This window comes from Lutra lutra, chromosome 2 (genome assembly GCF_902655055.1).
Source record: "Lutra lutra chromosome 2, mLutLut1.2, whole genome shotgun sequence".
NCBI lineage: Eukaryota > Metazoa > Chordata > Mammalia > Carnivora > Mustelidae > Lutra > Lutra lutra.
The window spans coordinates 57589633-57605047 of record NC_062279.1 but is presented as its reverse complement, the minus strand read 5'-3'; the positions used below and the strand labels follow the sequence as shown (position 1 = coordinate 57605047).

At 40.8% G+C, this 15415-nt stretch overlaps 1 protein-coding gene across 1 annotated transcript in view; it reads left to right on the top strand.

Annotated features, from left to right (window-relative positions):
* The first annotated feature begins 251 nt into the window (after positions 1-251).
* EXTL3 (exostosin like glycosyltransferase 3) overlaps positions 252-15415 on the top strand; it is a 90358-nt gene continuing 75194 nt past the window's right edge. The window contains exon 1 of the mRNA XM_047717490.1: positions 252-443. The gene's annotated coding sequence lies outside the window, so the exon portion shown is untranslated. The remainder of the gene's footprint in view (positions 444-15415) is intronic.

Here is a 15415-nt window from a genome sequence, read left to right as displayed (position 1 = left end):
CCTCCGGCTGGCCGCCCTCGCCCTCGCTTTCGCCGCGCGTTTCCCACAATCCCCGGCGCGGCCACCGCCGCTGCTCCCGGACTCAGGCGAGCCCGGCGGCGGAGCCCGAGGCCTCAGCGGCACTTCGGACGCAGTCCGGAAAGTGGCGACCGCCCCCCGCCTCCCGGGCTCCCGAGCGCCCAGGTTCGGCCATTTCCGGCCCCGCGCACTTTGGCAAGTTCCGCAGTCGCTTGTCGGAAATGGCTGCCCGCCGGCAGGGGGAGCGGAGGATCCGGCGCGGCCTGGAAGGCGGACAGCAGGCAGCGAGAGCGGCTTTGGGGTACCCGAGTTTCGCTCAGGCGGCGGCGGCTCGTCCCTGAACTGGAAGCCGGTCGGACTCCTGGCGGCGGCGGCGGCGGCTGGACCTCCGAGCAGCCGGGGGCGGCGGCCCGGAAGCGCTCGTGGTAGGGATGGGGGGGGGCGGGCTGGCCCCGAGCGCTGGGCACCGGGCGGGCCGGCGGGCGGGCGGGAGGGACCGAGTCCGGCAGTGCCGGGGCCGCGGGAGCCGCGGGGAGGCTGCCGCCCTGCGCGGCGGGGGCGTGCAGCCTCGGAGTAGGCCTTCCCAGCCTTTTCGAGGGTCTGGGGAGGGAGGACCTCCAGGGCCTTAGCAACCAGCGAGGAGGGGTAACCGGGCTCCGGGGGCTCTCAACACGACCCTCCCACCTCTCCGGCGTCCCTTGTAGCCCGTTGGGGTTGCCGCGTATCCACCTCTACCCCTTTTTCTGGAAGCTCGTCTTCAGCTGTGCAGCGTCTTCTGCATAAGCCCTCCTCCCTTCCTTTGCCCCCTGTGTTTGTCCAGCTGCTTGGGTAAGAGCATCTTCTGTGGACGAAGGGGCAGCCCGGGTCTGCCCCCCCTTCCTTGTTCCCTGTGCACACACTCCCACCATCAGCTTTGCGCCGCGTTCACACACAGTCGCCTGCAGCTGCTCCTGCTTTGGTTCTTTTCAGGGGTTCACCTCCTTTGATCATAAACCCGCAGTCGGAATAGCCACTTCCTGCCCGAGGGTCCAGGGGCCGCTGTTCTCTGCATCTGGGACTTGCGCCCAGGCCCAGCTCTGTAGCGATGGGCCTAGTGCTGCCTGGGCAGGAGAGGGACTGCGGAGTGCATGTCCACACTACTGAAATCTTAGCCGGTGACCCGACCCGCGCGCTGCAGGGGACAGGACAAATCCTGAGCGCTTTGAAGATCAGGCGGGGCTGCCAGACGGCAGATAGTGTGTATATCTTTTCTCCACTTTGAGCCAGTGGTTCAGTTCCTCTTTGTTATCTGTAGCTCTCAAAAGACTTGAATTTGTTGGCCTGGACTTCTTTTCTTTCCTTTTAAAAAATTCTTAAAGGGCTTCTACGAGTCCTCTTAGTTCGACTCCAGTGGAGGAGGAGGAGGAAATCAGAACAGCGTATGACCTTTTTTTCCCCCATTATGTGATTTACTTAAGAGGTGTCTTTAGCGGTTCTTCCCCTCGCTTTGTCCTGTTTCGCTCTAATTTAGGTAGCTTCAGTTTTGAAGGCTGGGCTCTTCATGTTTCCTTGTTTTTAAAAGATCTTTGTGTGTTGCCATCATCGAGACTATCAGCATTTTACCCTGTTTTGCTCAAGATTAGTTTTGCGCTCTATCCAGTTATTATAGGGCATATCTGGAGTGCCTGGGATAGTAACCTGTGGGGTCTTGATAGTCTTTAGTAAAGCTAAACATTCTCAACAACTTATTTAACAGGGGGACTTAAATATTTCCTCATCTAAAACTGTTATTTGGTGAGTTAAAAGTACCTTATCCTGTGGGAATTTCCTGATCTTCCACCTCTGCAGGGGCTGAGGAATTGTAAGTACTCATAAGTATGTGGGAAACTCGCTTAAATGCTTTCTGGAGGAGAATTAGAATTGGGGATCATTGGAATCTTGAAATATTTATTTAATACCTGAAGATGTGGTCTGTGGTCTCAGGGGGCATGCCTGTTAACCAAATGATTGTCAAGAGTGTGTCTTCATTCCTTCATATTTCTCTTCATTTTCTAGGGGAAAAAAAACTGGCATTAAATGTTTGGCATATAGTTGGAACCTCTTAATGATTAGGTCTCCGAGTTTTAACCTACGAGTAAAAAGACTTTAAATGAGCAGGTTAGAGAGAAATAAGGCATGGAGTAAGCCTGAGTAGTGGACTTACATAGTGGAAGGTTCAAAGGATGGTTGGAAGCTGTAAGAAGAATGTGGGGATTCGATAAGGACTTGCCCTTTCCCTCTGGGCACTAGGCTATCTGTTGAGTGAAAAGTCTCGGTGCAGGAGAGAATGGTGGAAGGGCTGTGTGTGTGTGTGTGTGTGTGTTCCCTATCTGAGGTGAGACTGGCAAGTAATGCCCTGGAGGAGGGCTGGAAATATTGCCGGAAATAGAGGTAGAGTCAGGTATTAGGAAAATGAAGATCTGTTTCAATCTACCGTTGGTAGAGATTTGAGCGACTTTGCATGTGATAAGTTCAGAATGAGCCAAAGAATATGAATCTTCCATGAAGTCCCAAAACTGCACTTATTTCTGCTGGATATTAAGCTTATATCAGAAAACTTCTGTTAGCGTATTTATTTCCATTTTATTTTTATTCCCTCTTAATTTTTGGTAACTCCTTTGAAAACCTGTAATGATAGGATAACCAAAAGAAGATTTTTCATGCATTTGTATGTTCCATGCAAATAGTGGAGCTCAGACATATGGGAGTTTGAGAACTTAAGAGGGATGGAGGTAGGTTTACCTGTAAGCATGATCTTTTCCTGCCTGAATCAGTCCCACACTCCTTGTACACTGGGAATTTTTCACATCTTTTTGGTGATGTTACTAGGTGGAAGAGAGATAGTATTAAAAATTTTGTAATCGTGAGTGTGTAGAGGAATATGGAGTCTCCATTTAGCGCACATTTACCTCCCCTATACTCAGGCTGTAATGTTTAGTTTGGGATTTTGCTCACATGCATCGAAACGACCCAGTAAAATCCTAGGAATGGAGCCACAGGAAGATGAGCTATCTCATCATTCAGCCACCTGTGTGGTTTGCAACCTAAGAGTACTTTTATAGAAAAGTAGGTAAATTTTTCTGTAAAGGACCAAATAATAACTATTTTAGGTTTTGCAGCTCTTCAGCTCTGCTGCTGTAGAGCGAAAGCAGCATATACATAATACGTATATATAATAAATACATACAGTAGTACAAACATGTAATCCATAACTGAATGAGCAAGTCTGTGTTCCAGTGTAACTTTATTTACAAAAGAGGCAGCTGGCTGTAGTTTACCACTGTCTGCCCTAGTGCATCAGCCCCTCATACATACGTCCTTACTTTTGTGTGTTCCTTACTTTTGTGTGTTCCTTCGGTTATGTGCAGTTCCTTTTAGACTAGTCAGTGATGTTAATGATTAACATCCTGGATGTTTGCTTTGGTGACTGTTTTCTCTGTTATCCTATCTTCTTATATTGTTATCATTTTAACCTTGTTCTCTCAACATTTAGCATTTTTAAAACATTTTAAACATTTTTTCAACAAATGTTTGATATTCTGTGGCAGGAAATGAATTAGATTGGGAGTATACCCTTAGCTTGTATAATAAAAGAAATAGATAAATACCTTACGATGGCAGGTTATGATAATGTCATAATTACTATTTTTCTTTGCCATCATACAGTACTTTCATGTATTTCTTTTTTTGTTACATGGGTTTTGATTTTTACAGTAACTCTGAGAGATAGACGGCTGAATGTTAATACTGTTTCTTCTTTTGAGGGGAAGGGAAGGTAAGAAAGAAAACTGAAATGTGGGGAGGTTTAGTTATTTGACCAAGGCCAGTGGTAATAAGTGCAGAATTCTTGACCCAACCAATACTACTTATTGACCTGTCTCCATTTGAATATGTCCCATTGGTATTTGTAGACTAGTTTTCTTTTCCCTTGTTGACATGCAGTTGGCCTCTCTGTAATTGTCACCTTTTAGGGCAGTGTAAAACATGTCTCTGCCTCTTCTTTGTGACAGTTTTTCAGATGTTGGAAGGTAGCCATCATGTTTTCCCAGGACACAAATTGCAAACTGGTGTGCCTTGTCAAAAGAGGCCTGCATACATATCATTTGGCTGCCCAGATTATGCAAAAACTTAAATTAGGAGTGGACTTTTAGAAATGGGGAGATTTCAGATAAAAATTTCTGGCTTTTCTTGAGGAAAGAAAATTAGAGGATTCATTGATACAGAGCTTGCATTTCTAACTGTGGTAATCTCCCTTTCATGGTAATATACTGTTCATTTTGCTAAAGTCTCTACCTACTGACTTCATTCTTTTGCCTCACTTTGAGGGCTTCTGTAGTTACTGCTCCTTTTCCTAGCTCTTCTATTGCACAGGCTAAATATTCCCATTTCCTCCAGATGTTTCTTATTTGACAGTTTCAAATCCCTTCATCAGCTTCTTAGTCCTCTGCCCTCCATTTACTTTGTTAATGTCCCTTTTAAAGTGGACTCAGCACAGCTTACAGTAGTCAACATACAGTGTTACCTTACAGAGCAGAGAGTAACCATTACTGCTTTCCATTTTGACACTAGGTTTAAAAAAAAAGAAAAAGGCAGAAAAACAAGATGGTAAGGTCTGTCTTTCCCTAAGCAGTCCTATATTCTTGACTTCCTGAAATTTTCGTCAACTGAAATCACAGCTCTGTGTTTATGTCTATGCTACTGTTAAACCATGTCATTTCCATGTAGTTTTAAGATACAGTGCTGAACTTTGCCTTTATCTCTATTAAATTTCATCTGTTTGGATAGTCCAGACATAAAATCTTTTTGTATCCTGAAGTTTTTCCCAGCCTTGACTTACTTTTCAAGGTGAGGTCTTTAACTCTGAAGTGGAGCTGTAAAATATAGAAGCACTATGGCTTAGAAAGTAATTGATGGGCACCCTGTTATTAATGGGATCAGTGGGAAATTAAGGGGGGCCTTCAAAGAAAGCATTATGCTTAAAATCTTGGAGGTGAAACAAAAGGAGGTCTTGGGAAGAGCCTTGCTGCCCTAAGTTGACATGTGAGTAATATTTTACTCCACAGTAAAATAGGTATGTATGTGCTTTTTGTGTGCCAGTTGGTTGTAAATCAGTGGGGTCCAAGAATCTAAAAGGGCCTTTGAGGTCATTTAGTTCAGTCCTTTAATTTATGAATTAAAAAAGGATAAGGAGTATATGAGTCCAGAAGGACAAGAAATTGTGAAGTTAGGGGGACCCAGTGAACCAGGGGGTAATGAGAGAGGGGCAGGAAAATTGTGGAGTCTCAATTTGAATTCACCCATGAAGGTTGCAGTTGGATGCCTGAGTCATAAAGCTGATTTATGTATGACTTCGCACACTTTTACTTCAGTTCTCTGTCTCATTCATAGTGTAAAATAAAAATCATGTTTTCTTGAGACATAAAAACCTTGGAGAAATTAGTTTATACTCCAGGCACTTGTATGTCAAAGTGAATGCTCCAGGAAGACACTTTATTATTTATTTATTTATTTAAGATTTTAGTTATTTGTTTGACAGAGAGAGATCACAAGTAGGCAGAGAGGCAGGCAGAGAGAGAAGGGGAAGCAGGCTCCCCACTGAGCGGAGAGGCCGATGTGGGGCTCGATCCCAGGGATCTGAGATCATGACCTGAGCTGAAGGCAGAGGCTTAACCCACTGAGCCACCCAGGCGCCCCTGAAGATCTTAATTTTGAAAACTTGTTTTTCTTCCCCCTCTCTTCAGTATAGTGGAATCTGTATTTTTCCACTTTTCATTGTATTGTGAACATTTTGCAATTTTATATAAAATGATTGAAAAGCTTATTGACAGCTTGATAATCATTTTAATGACATGGATTTTATCATACTTAATACTTAACCATGCTTCTCATTTTGAACATTTAATTTAAACTTTCCTTTTTCTGTATGCTGTTAAAAAGAAAGCTGTGTTCACATGGAATATATTCCTAGAAAGTGAAATTGCTGAGCACTTTAAAGACTTCTGTTACAAGTGGCAAATTACTTTTCTGTTTACCTTCCTACTAATACAAGCAAGAGTTCCTGCCACAGTGTGTAGCTGCCAGTGTAGTGCAGGGATGTACAGTACTGTTAAGTGGTATACTTTCTAATGTTGTAGTGTGAATATTCTTGAAGTTAAATCCTTTGTCTCATTTGTGATTCTTACCTAGTAATAATTTCTGGAAGTGGAATTGTGGGGTTAGAGTGGAGGCACAGTTTCAGGGCATTTATCACTTCCTGCCAAATTGTGTTCTGGAAGGACTGCCAATTTTCACTCCCAGCAGCAGAGTGTGGAGATGTTATCCTTGATCCTGGTTAGCACCATATATTCTAATTTTACAACCCTCTGTTTATTTGTATGTGGAAAATGTCATTGTATCTTGTTTATCTGAACATTTCTATGATTGCCAGGATAATTAATCATTTAAAACTATTTATTATTTGGGCCCCTTCTTTTTGTATGCCGGCACACCTCAGAGACATTGCAGGTTTGGCTCTAGATCACTGCAATAAAATGAATACCACAATAAAGCAAGTCAGATGAAATTTTTTTTTTGTTTTCCTGTGCATATAAAGGTTATGTTTACACTGCAGCATAGTCTGTTAAAATAGTGTATGATGGCATTATGTCTAAAAAGTGTACAAGCCTTAATTAAAAAATACTTTATTGCTAAAATATGCTGTCATCTGAGTTTTCAGCAGGTCAGTCTTTTTGCTAGTGAAGGGTCTTGCCTCAGTGCTGACAGATGCTGATGGATCAGAGTGGTGGTCCTACAGGCTGGGGTGGTTGTGGCAGTTTCTTAAAATAAGACAGCAGTGAAGTTTGCCACATCAGTTGATTCTTCTTTCACAAACAATTTCTCTGTAGCATGTGATGCTGTCTGTTTGCAGTTTATGCACAGTAGAACTTCTTTCAAATCTGGAGTCAGTCCTCTCAGACCCTACTACTATGTTATCATCTAAGTTTCTGTAATATTCTGACCCATTTGTTGTCATTTCTATAGTCTTCACAGGGTCTTCACCAAGAGTAGTTTCTATCTCAGGAAACTACTTTCTTTGCTCATCTCTAAGAAGCAATTCCTCGTCCATTGATGTTTCATCATAAGATTGCTGCAGTTCACTCCCATCTTCAGGCTCCACATCTAATTATAGTTCTCTGTTTCCGCCACATCTGCAGTTATTCCAGCACTGAAGTCTTGAAACCCCTCTCCCCAGAGTCCTCCATGAAGATTGCAATTAGATTCTTCCAGACTTGCTCTTGTTGATATTTTGACCTCTGCCCATGAATCAACAAGTGTGCTTCATGGCACCTAGAATGGTGAATCCTTTCCTGAAGGTTTTCAGTTTACTTTGCCCGGAATCTGTCAGAGAAATCACTATCTCTGGTAGCTATTTAATGTACTATTTAAGAATAATCTGGCTTGAGAATTGAAATGACTTCTTGATCTGTGGGCTGCAGAATGGATGTTGTGTTAGCAGGCATGAAAACGACATGAATCTTACCGTCTCCATCAGGGCTCTTGGTCATGAGTGACCAGGTAACGTGGTCAGTGAGCAGTAATATTTTGAAAGGAGTCTTTTGTTCAGAGCAGTAGGTCTCAACAGTGTGCTTAGAATAATCGGTAAACTGTTTTGGAAAAGGTGTGCTGTCATCCAGGCCTTTTTCCCATTATAGAGCACAGGCAGAGTAAATCTAGCACAATTCTTAAGGGCCCTACGATTTTCACAACGATCATTGAGCATTGGCTTCAGCCTAGCTGCATTGGCTTCTGACAAGAGAGTCTGTCCTTTGAGGCTTTGAAGGCAGGCATTGACTTCTCTAGTTATGGAAGGCCTAGGTGACATACTTCAATAGGCTGCTATTTCATCTACGTTAATAATCTATTGTTTAGCTTAGCCGTCTTCATTAATTATCTGAGCTAGATCTTCTGGATAACTTGCTGCAGCTTCTACAGCAGCACTTGCTGTTTTACCTTGCACTTTGATGTTATAGGGATGGCTTATTTCTCTAAACCTCCTGAACCAGCCTCTGCTAGTTTCAGACTTTTCTTCTGCAGCTTCCTTGCCTCTCTCAGCCTTCACAGAATTGTAGACTGTTAGGGCCTTGCTCTGGATTAGGCTTTGGTTTAACAGAATGTTACATGGCTGGTTTGATCTTCCATCCACACCACTTGCTCCATCTGTATCAGCAATAAGGCTATTTTGCTTTCTTATTATTTGTGTGAAGATTTTTAATTTCCTTTAAGAATTCTTCCTTTGCATTTACAGCTTGGTCGTTTGGCACAGGGGACCTTGCTTTTGACCTGTCTCAACTTTCAGCATGTCTTCCTTGGCTTTCAGTATGCCTTCCTTACTAAGCTAATCATTCCTGGGTTTTGATTTAAAGTGAAAGATGTGTGACTCTCCCTATCACTTGAACACTTATGGGCCACCGTAGGGTTATTAACTGGCGTATTTTCAGTATTGTTGTATCTCGGAATAGGGAGGCCTGAGGAGAGGGAAAGACAAGGGAACACATAGGTGGAGCATAGGTGGAGGAGTCAGAACACACACACATTTGTCTATTAATTTTGCCGTTCTGGCTGGACACAGTTTGTTGGTGCCCCAGAGTAATTACAGTAGTAACATCAACTGATCACAGATCACCTTAACAACTAAAATAATGATGAAAATGTTCGAAATAATTTTGAGAATTACCAAATGTGACATAGACACATGAAGTGAGCAAATGTTGGAAAAATGACAGATAGACTTGTTCAACTCAGGTTGCAGCAAACCTTCCCCTTGTAAAAACATAGTACATGTGAAATGCAATTAAATGAAGCAAAATAAAATGAAGTATGTGTGGTAATTTCCTGTTTATTTCCTTTGATCACTGTTGTATTGCTTTTACTTCTCTTAAAGTGAAGTCATGTTGCAGATGCTTCTCCCAGTCTTTTTAGTGAATCTAAACCTTTTTAAAAAATACATAGAAGCCTTTGATTTGTATGTAGTCACATCTGTGGAACTTCTACAGATTGTTTTTCTTTGATTTCTTATAGAAGTGGCTGTACTTAACTTTGAGATGATACTACACGTTTTCTTTTTGTTCTTTTTATGGTTTCACTTACTACAGTTACCTCTAGAATCCATTGGGATTTATTTTTGGATTTGGTTTGTCATGCGGGAATCTGACTTTATTTTTTCCAAAAAGCTGATTGTCACATTATTTATTGAAAAATCTAGTGTGGTGTACTTTGAAGCGACTGCAGTGAGATAATATTTTTCTTTATAAAACTAGTACATGCTTGTTTTTAAATGAATGAAGGCAAAATGAATGTTGAGTAAACAAAGAGTAAACATGTAAGTAGTAGTAGGCTATAGGTCAGATAGACCTGGGTTTGTACCTGGGCTCCTCAACTTGCATTCTATATGGCCTTGAACAAGTTGCCTAACTTCAATGGTTCCCACTTCTTTATCTGTAAAGGATAAATAACAATCTCCAACCCCAGATGGTTGATGTGAGGATGAAATGAGATAATATGTGTAAAGTATGTTATCTAGAGTATGCTGTAAATATAAATAAATATAATTTATAACAAATGAAAGTCTCCCATACTGTCTATGTCTTCCAAAGGTGTATGATGTAGTCTGTAGAATTCTTACATGAATAAGGTGTGGTGTTGTTTGTCTTCCTTAGTTATCTATAATTACATTGAGTCAGATGTCATTTATCAGGATGGAGGTTGTCATTAATTCTTTGTTAGTCCAGTGTTTTGAGTTAGAGTTGAGTACCCTGTTTTAAAATCACTTGGGAGTTCTGTCAAAGTATAGGAGCCTGGGCCCCATGCTTTGAAGTTCTGATTCAGTTAATGTAGGCTGAGTCTGGGTCTGTCATTTGAAAGAAATTCTTGAGTGAGTCGTGAATCTGGTTTGTAACCTTAGTTAAAAACTGACTGGTGAGACCATATGCTTTTGGTTTGTGGGATGTTATCAAACTGGTAGTAAGGGAAATAGATAATAGGAAATGGGATAATTTTCAAATTGAAGACTTACCAAGGTATTGAGACTTCAGGTTTCAGGTTTATCACAGACTAAACAGGTGACCTGGGTTAATCAAGAATCTTTGTTTACTTGTTAATACCTTGATTTGTCTGTGAGTGGTATTTGTGGAACATCTTTGGCCTTAGAAATCTGCTCTTGAGCCCAAAGAATACCTGTTTTTCTCTTTCTAAAAGCTCTGTAATAAGGGTGGCTTACTGATGGTGTTCTCTGGATCTTTACCTTAACTCTCAACTCAGTAGATCAGAGTACAATCAGTTTTTCTTACCTCATTTTGGTTTTTAATTGGTGACAACTTTCTGTTTCCCTTCTTTTATATCCAAATTGAGTTTGTCCAGTAAATAAGCTATTGTGGTTGTTGTATTGTGAAAAACACACATCCCCAAAACCTGCTAGAACTGATAATGCATTCAGTAAAGTCGCAGGATACAAGATCAATGTACAGAAATGTGTTTCATTTCTATACATCAATAATGAAGTAGCACAAAGAGAAATTAAGGAATCAGTCCCATATACAGTTGCATCAAAACCAATAAGATACCCAGGAATAAACCTAACCAAAGAGGTGAAAGACCTATACTTGGGAAACTATAAAACACTGATAAAAGAAATTGAAGACGACACAAAGAAATGGGAAAATATTCCATGCTTATGGATTAGAAAAATATTGCTAAATGTCTATTCTACCCAAAGCAATCTGCACATTTAATGCAATCCCTATCAGAATACCATCAGCATTTTTCACAGAGCTAGAACAAATAATCCTAAAATTTGAATGGAACCACAAAAGACCCTGAATAGCCAAAGGAACCTTGAAAAAGAAAAGCAAAGCTGGAGGCATCATAATTCTGGACTTCAATATATATTATAAAGCTGTAGTGAAGAAAACACTATGATACTGGCACAAACTAGACACAGATCAATGGAACAGAACAGAATAGAAATAGAGCAGAATAGAAAACTCAGAAATGAATCCACAACTATATAGTGAATTAATCTTCAACAGAGCAAAAAAGAATATTCAGTGGGAAAAAAATAGTCTCTTTGAACAAATGGTGTTGGGAAAACTGGAGAGCTACATGCAAAAGAGTGAAACTGGACCACTGGCTTACACCAAACACAAAAAACCCTCGAAGTGGATTAAAGACCTAAATGTGAGACCTGAAATCATAAAAAATCCTAGAGGAGAACACAGGCTATAACCTCTTTGACAGCTGTAGCAACATTTTTCTAGATCTGTCTCCTGAGGCAAGGGAAACAAAAGCAAAGATAAGCTGTTGAGACTACATCAAAATAAAAAGCTTCTGCACAGCAAAAGAAACAATCAACAAAACTAAAAGGCAACCTGTGGAACGGGAGAAGATATTTGACATATCTAATACAGGGTTAGTATCCAAAATCTGTAAAGAACTTAACCAAACTCAACACCTAAAAATCAATCCAGTTAAGAAATGGGCAGAAAACATGAATTCACATTTTTCCAAAGAAGACATACAGTTGGCTAACACACATGAAAAGATGCCCAACATCACTCATCATCAGGGAAATACAAATCAAGACTACAATAAGATAATCACCTCACACCTGTCAGAATGGCTAAAATTAACACTGGAAACAACAGATGTTGGCGGGGATGTAGAAAGAGGAACCCTCTTGTAGTGTTGGTGGGAATGCAAGCTGGTACAGTCACTCTGGAAAACAGTATGGAGGTTCCTGAAAAAAATTAAAAGTAGAACTGCCCTACAGTCCAGCAATTGCACTACTAGGTATTTACCCAAAAAATACAAAAACACTAATTCAAAGGGATACATGCATGCCAGTGTTTATAGGTAGCAGCATTATCTGTAATAGCCAAATTATAAACCCAAGTGTCAGCCAAGTGTCCATCGACTGATGAATAGATAAAAAAGACGTGGTGTGTGTGTGTATGTGTACACACACAATGGAATATTGCTTAGCAATAAAAGAATGAAATCTTGCCATTTTGTAGTGACATGAATGGAGCAAGAGAGTATTAACGCTAAGTGAACTAAGAGAAAAAGAAATACGATGCATATGATTTCACTCACATATGAAATTTAAGAAACAAAACAAGTAAAGGGGAAAAAAAAGAGAGGCAAACTGAGAAACAGATTCTTTTTTTTTTTTTTTTAAATTTTATTTTATTTATTTATTTGACAGAGAGAGATCATAAGTAGGCAGAGAGGCAGGCAGAGAGAGAGGGAAGCAGGCTCCCTGTTGAGCAGAGAGCCCGATGCGGGGCTCCATCCCAGGACCCTGGGATCATGACCTGAGCTGAAGGCAGAGGATGAACCCACCGAGCCACCCAGGTGCCCCGAGAAACAGATTCTTAAGTGTAGAGAACAAACTGATGGTTCCCAGAGGGGAGGTGGGTGGGGGGATGGGTGAAATAGGTGATGGGGATTAAGGAGTGCACTTGGTGTGATGAGTACTGGGTGTTGTATGCAAGTGTTGAAACACGATGTTGTATACATGAAACTAATGTTACACTATATGTTAACTGGAATTTAAATAAAAGCTTAAAAAATAATCCTGGAAGAAAAAAAAACAACAACACATGGCCACTATCTCCTTTCCCTTGTGAAGTGCCTACATGCAGTTCTTACCAGTCATGCTTTATCTATAGTTAGCTTCTCTGAAAAGTGCCTTTTGTTATTTTGAACAATAAAAGAGAGTAGTCAGGGGACGCCTGGGTGGCTCAGTGGGTTAAGCTGCTGCCTTCGGCTCAGGTCATGATCCCAGGGTCCTGGGATCGAGTCCCGCATCGGGCTCCTCGCTCAGCAGGGAGCCTGCCTCTCTCTCCGCCTCTGCCTGCCTCTCTGCCTGCTTGTGTGCTTTCTCTCTCTCTCTTTCTGACAAATAAATGAATAAAAATCTTAAAAAAAAAAAATTTAAAAAAAAAAAAAAAAAAAAGAGAGTAGTCAGACTCTTAACAGTAGTGCTAGTATTTGACAATTGTTTTAATAATTATTAACATACTTCCTGATTTTTGAACTAGGTGCTACCTTGCTGTAACAGGCTATTTGTCATGCCTGTGTTTGGTAGGAAATCAGGAAATGATGTTCTTTTGGGTTGTTAGTATTTAAAAACAAAGCCTCTGAAATATTGCTTTCAGCAACCTTGCTAAAGTGATTTCCTGTACAGAACTATGTTTACCTAATTTGAAGGGCTTGTGGCAGTAACAGCAACAACGTACAAACAAATCTGTAGAACCTGCACCTGGGTTGTAACGAAATTCTGCTTTGTTGATGGGCCAGTTTGTCTTAGATGAAAAAAAAAATAGTACTACATGCACCAGATACACAGGTAAATCATAGGTACACTGGCAAAGATATTTTCTTCTGAGTATTTATTGTCTCTCTCTGTTTTTTTAAAGCAGATATATACTTTTTTCCTTTTTTAAAAAATTTTCATTTAAATTCAATTTAGTTATACAGTGTATTATTAGTTTCTGGGATAGAGCAGTTAAATATTTTAAATATGAATGTAGTGTTAGCTCTAAGTTCTGAAGTAATATTACTGTGTTGTAATTATAATTATTATCCACGATTACAGTGAAGCAATAGTAATATGGATAATTTAAAAATAATTTATGCATGATATGCATGTTCCTTATGTGTGTTCCTTGAGTTAATATCACAGGCAGTTCACCGTAATGGTTAAGGGATTAAGAGTGTGGGCAACTCTAAAATCAACCCTCACATCAAAGCAGGTCTAAGAGTTTGATTTGAAGCCAAGTTTTATTTAGTATGGGTGATCTTAGGCAAATTACCTAACCTCTGTGCTTTGGTTTCCTCATGTGAGAAAATCTGGAAAGTGTTGAGTTTTTTCTGTTTCTTGCCCCATTCTCTCTTCATACCTTTCAGATATGATCTATGATGCCAGCCCAAATGGAACCTGCCATTCCCTTCTTTCCTCCCTTCTGCTTTTTTTTTTTTTAATCTTCCATTGAGTGTTTTAGTTTATTTTTGCTGATTTTTTTCTGGCATGAAGAAAATTATACAAGTTTATTGAAAGTCATAAAAGAAGACCTGAATAAGCGGAGATATCCCAGGTCCATGACAGGGAGTTTCAATATCAGAGTGTTCTGGTTTTAAAAGAAGAAAAGTCCAGTCAGTAGTTGGTAGGATGGTTTTGTGTCATCAAACTCTTGAAAGCCGAGTCCTGATCACAGGTAATGTTCCAGCTGATAGTTTGGCAGTTGTGATAAGGAGTGTTAGAAGGCCACTGCAAAGAAAAAGCAGTAATAGAGGGCATTGGTATATTGAGTTATAGTCGTGAGAAGATGAGAGGGGAATACAAATGCATGCAGAATTCTAAATTAGAACTGAACCCCAACTTCTCAGCTTACCTTTTGGACTTTGATTTCTTTTGTTGTTGTTGTTGTTTTGTTTTTTAAAGATATTTATTTTAGAGAGAGAGAGAGAGCATGAGCAGGGGGAGGGCCAGAGAGAGAGACTCTTCAAGCAGACTCCCTGCTGAGTGTGGAGCCTGATTCCCAGAACCCTGAGATCATGACCTGAGCTGTGATTAAGAGATGGATGCTTAACTGACTGAGCCACCCAGGCGCCCTACCTCTTGGGACTTTTGAATTGAGTTATTTACCACTTCTGCTTTCCAGGAACATAGTTTGTTTCAAGCCTTGGAGTGAGTGGCTAACAGATGAAGAATTCTACTTTGCAGTTACCAGCAGAATTTTTTGAGGAGGGAAATAGTAGAAAGTAGGGCATCAGCCATGATCTGCATGGTAAATCTCTATGTACAAGTAGTTAGAATTTTTTTTTCTCTCTCTTTGCTGGGAGAAGAAACTTGGTACTGTAACCTCCTTGTAATCATAGATGTACTCTTACTGCCATTGGAACATTAAGGTATGGATGTCTCTGTTGCTGACCACGTGAAAGAGATATCAGGAGGAGGTCAAGTTTAGAGAGGTAAATTTGAGTCATCCAGTTATCCAGTTAGGAGAGCTAATTGAAGCTAATTGGCTAGGTCTAGTAAGTGAAGACTGAAAGAAGAGGACAAAGGAGGAACTGGTGAAGAACCACTGTCTTTAAAAGTGGTGAAGGAGGGGCGCCTGGGTGGCTCAGTGGGTTAAGCCGCTGCCTTTGGCTCAGGTCATGATCTCAGGGTCCTGGGATCGAGCCCCACATCCGGCTCTCTGCTCAGCAGGGAGCCTGCTTCCTCCTCTCTCTCTACCTGCCTCTCTGCCTGCTTGTGATCTCTCTCTGTCAAATAAATAGGTAAAATCTTTAAAAAAAAAAAAAAAAAGTGGTGAAGGAGGTGCACCTGGGTGACTCAGTC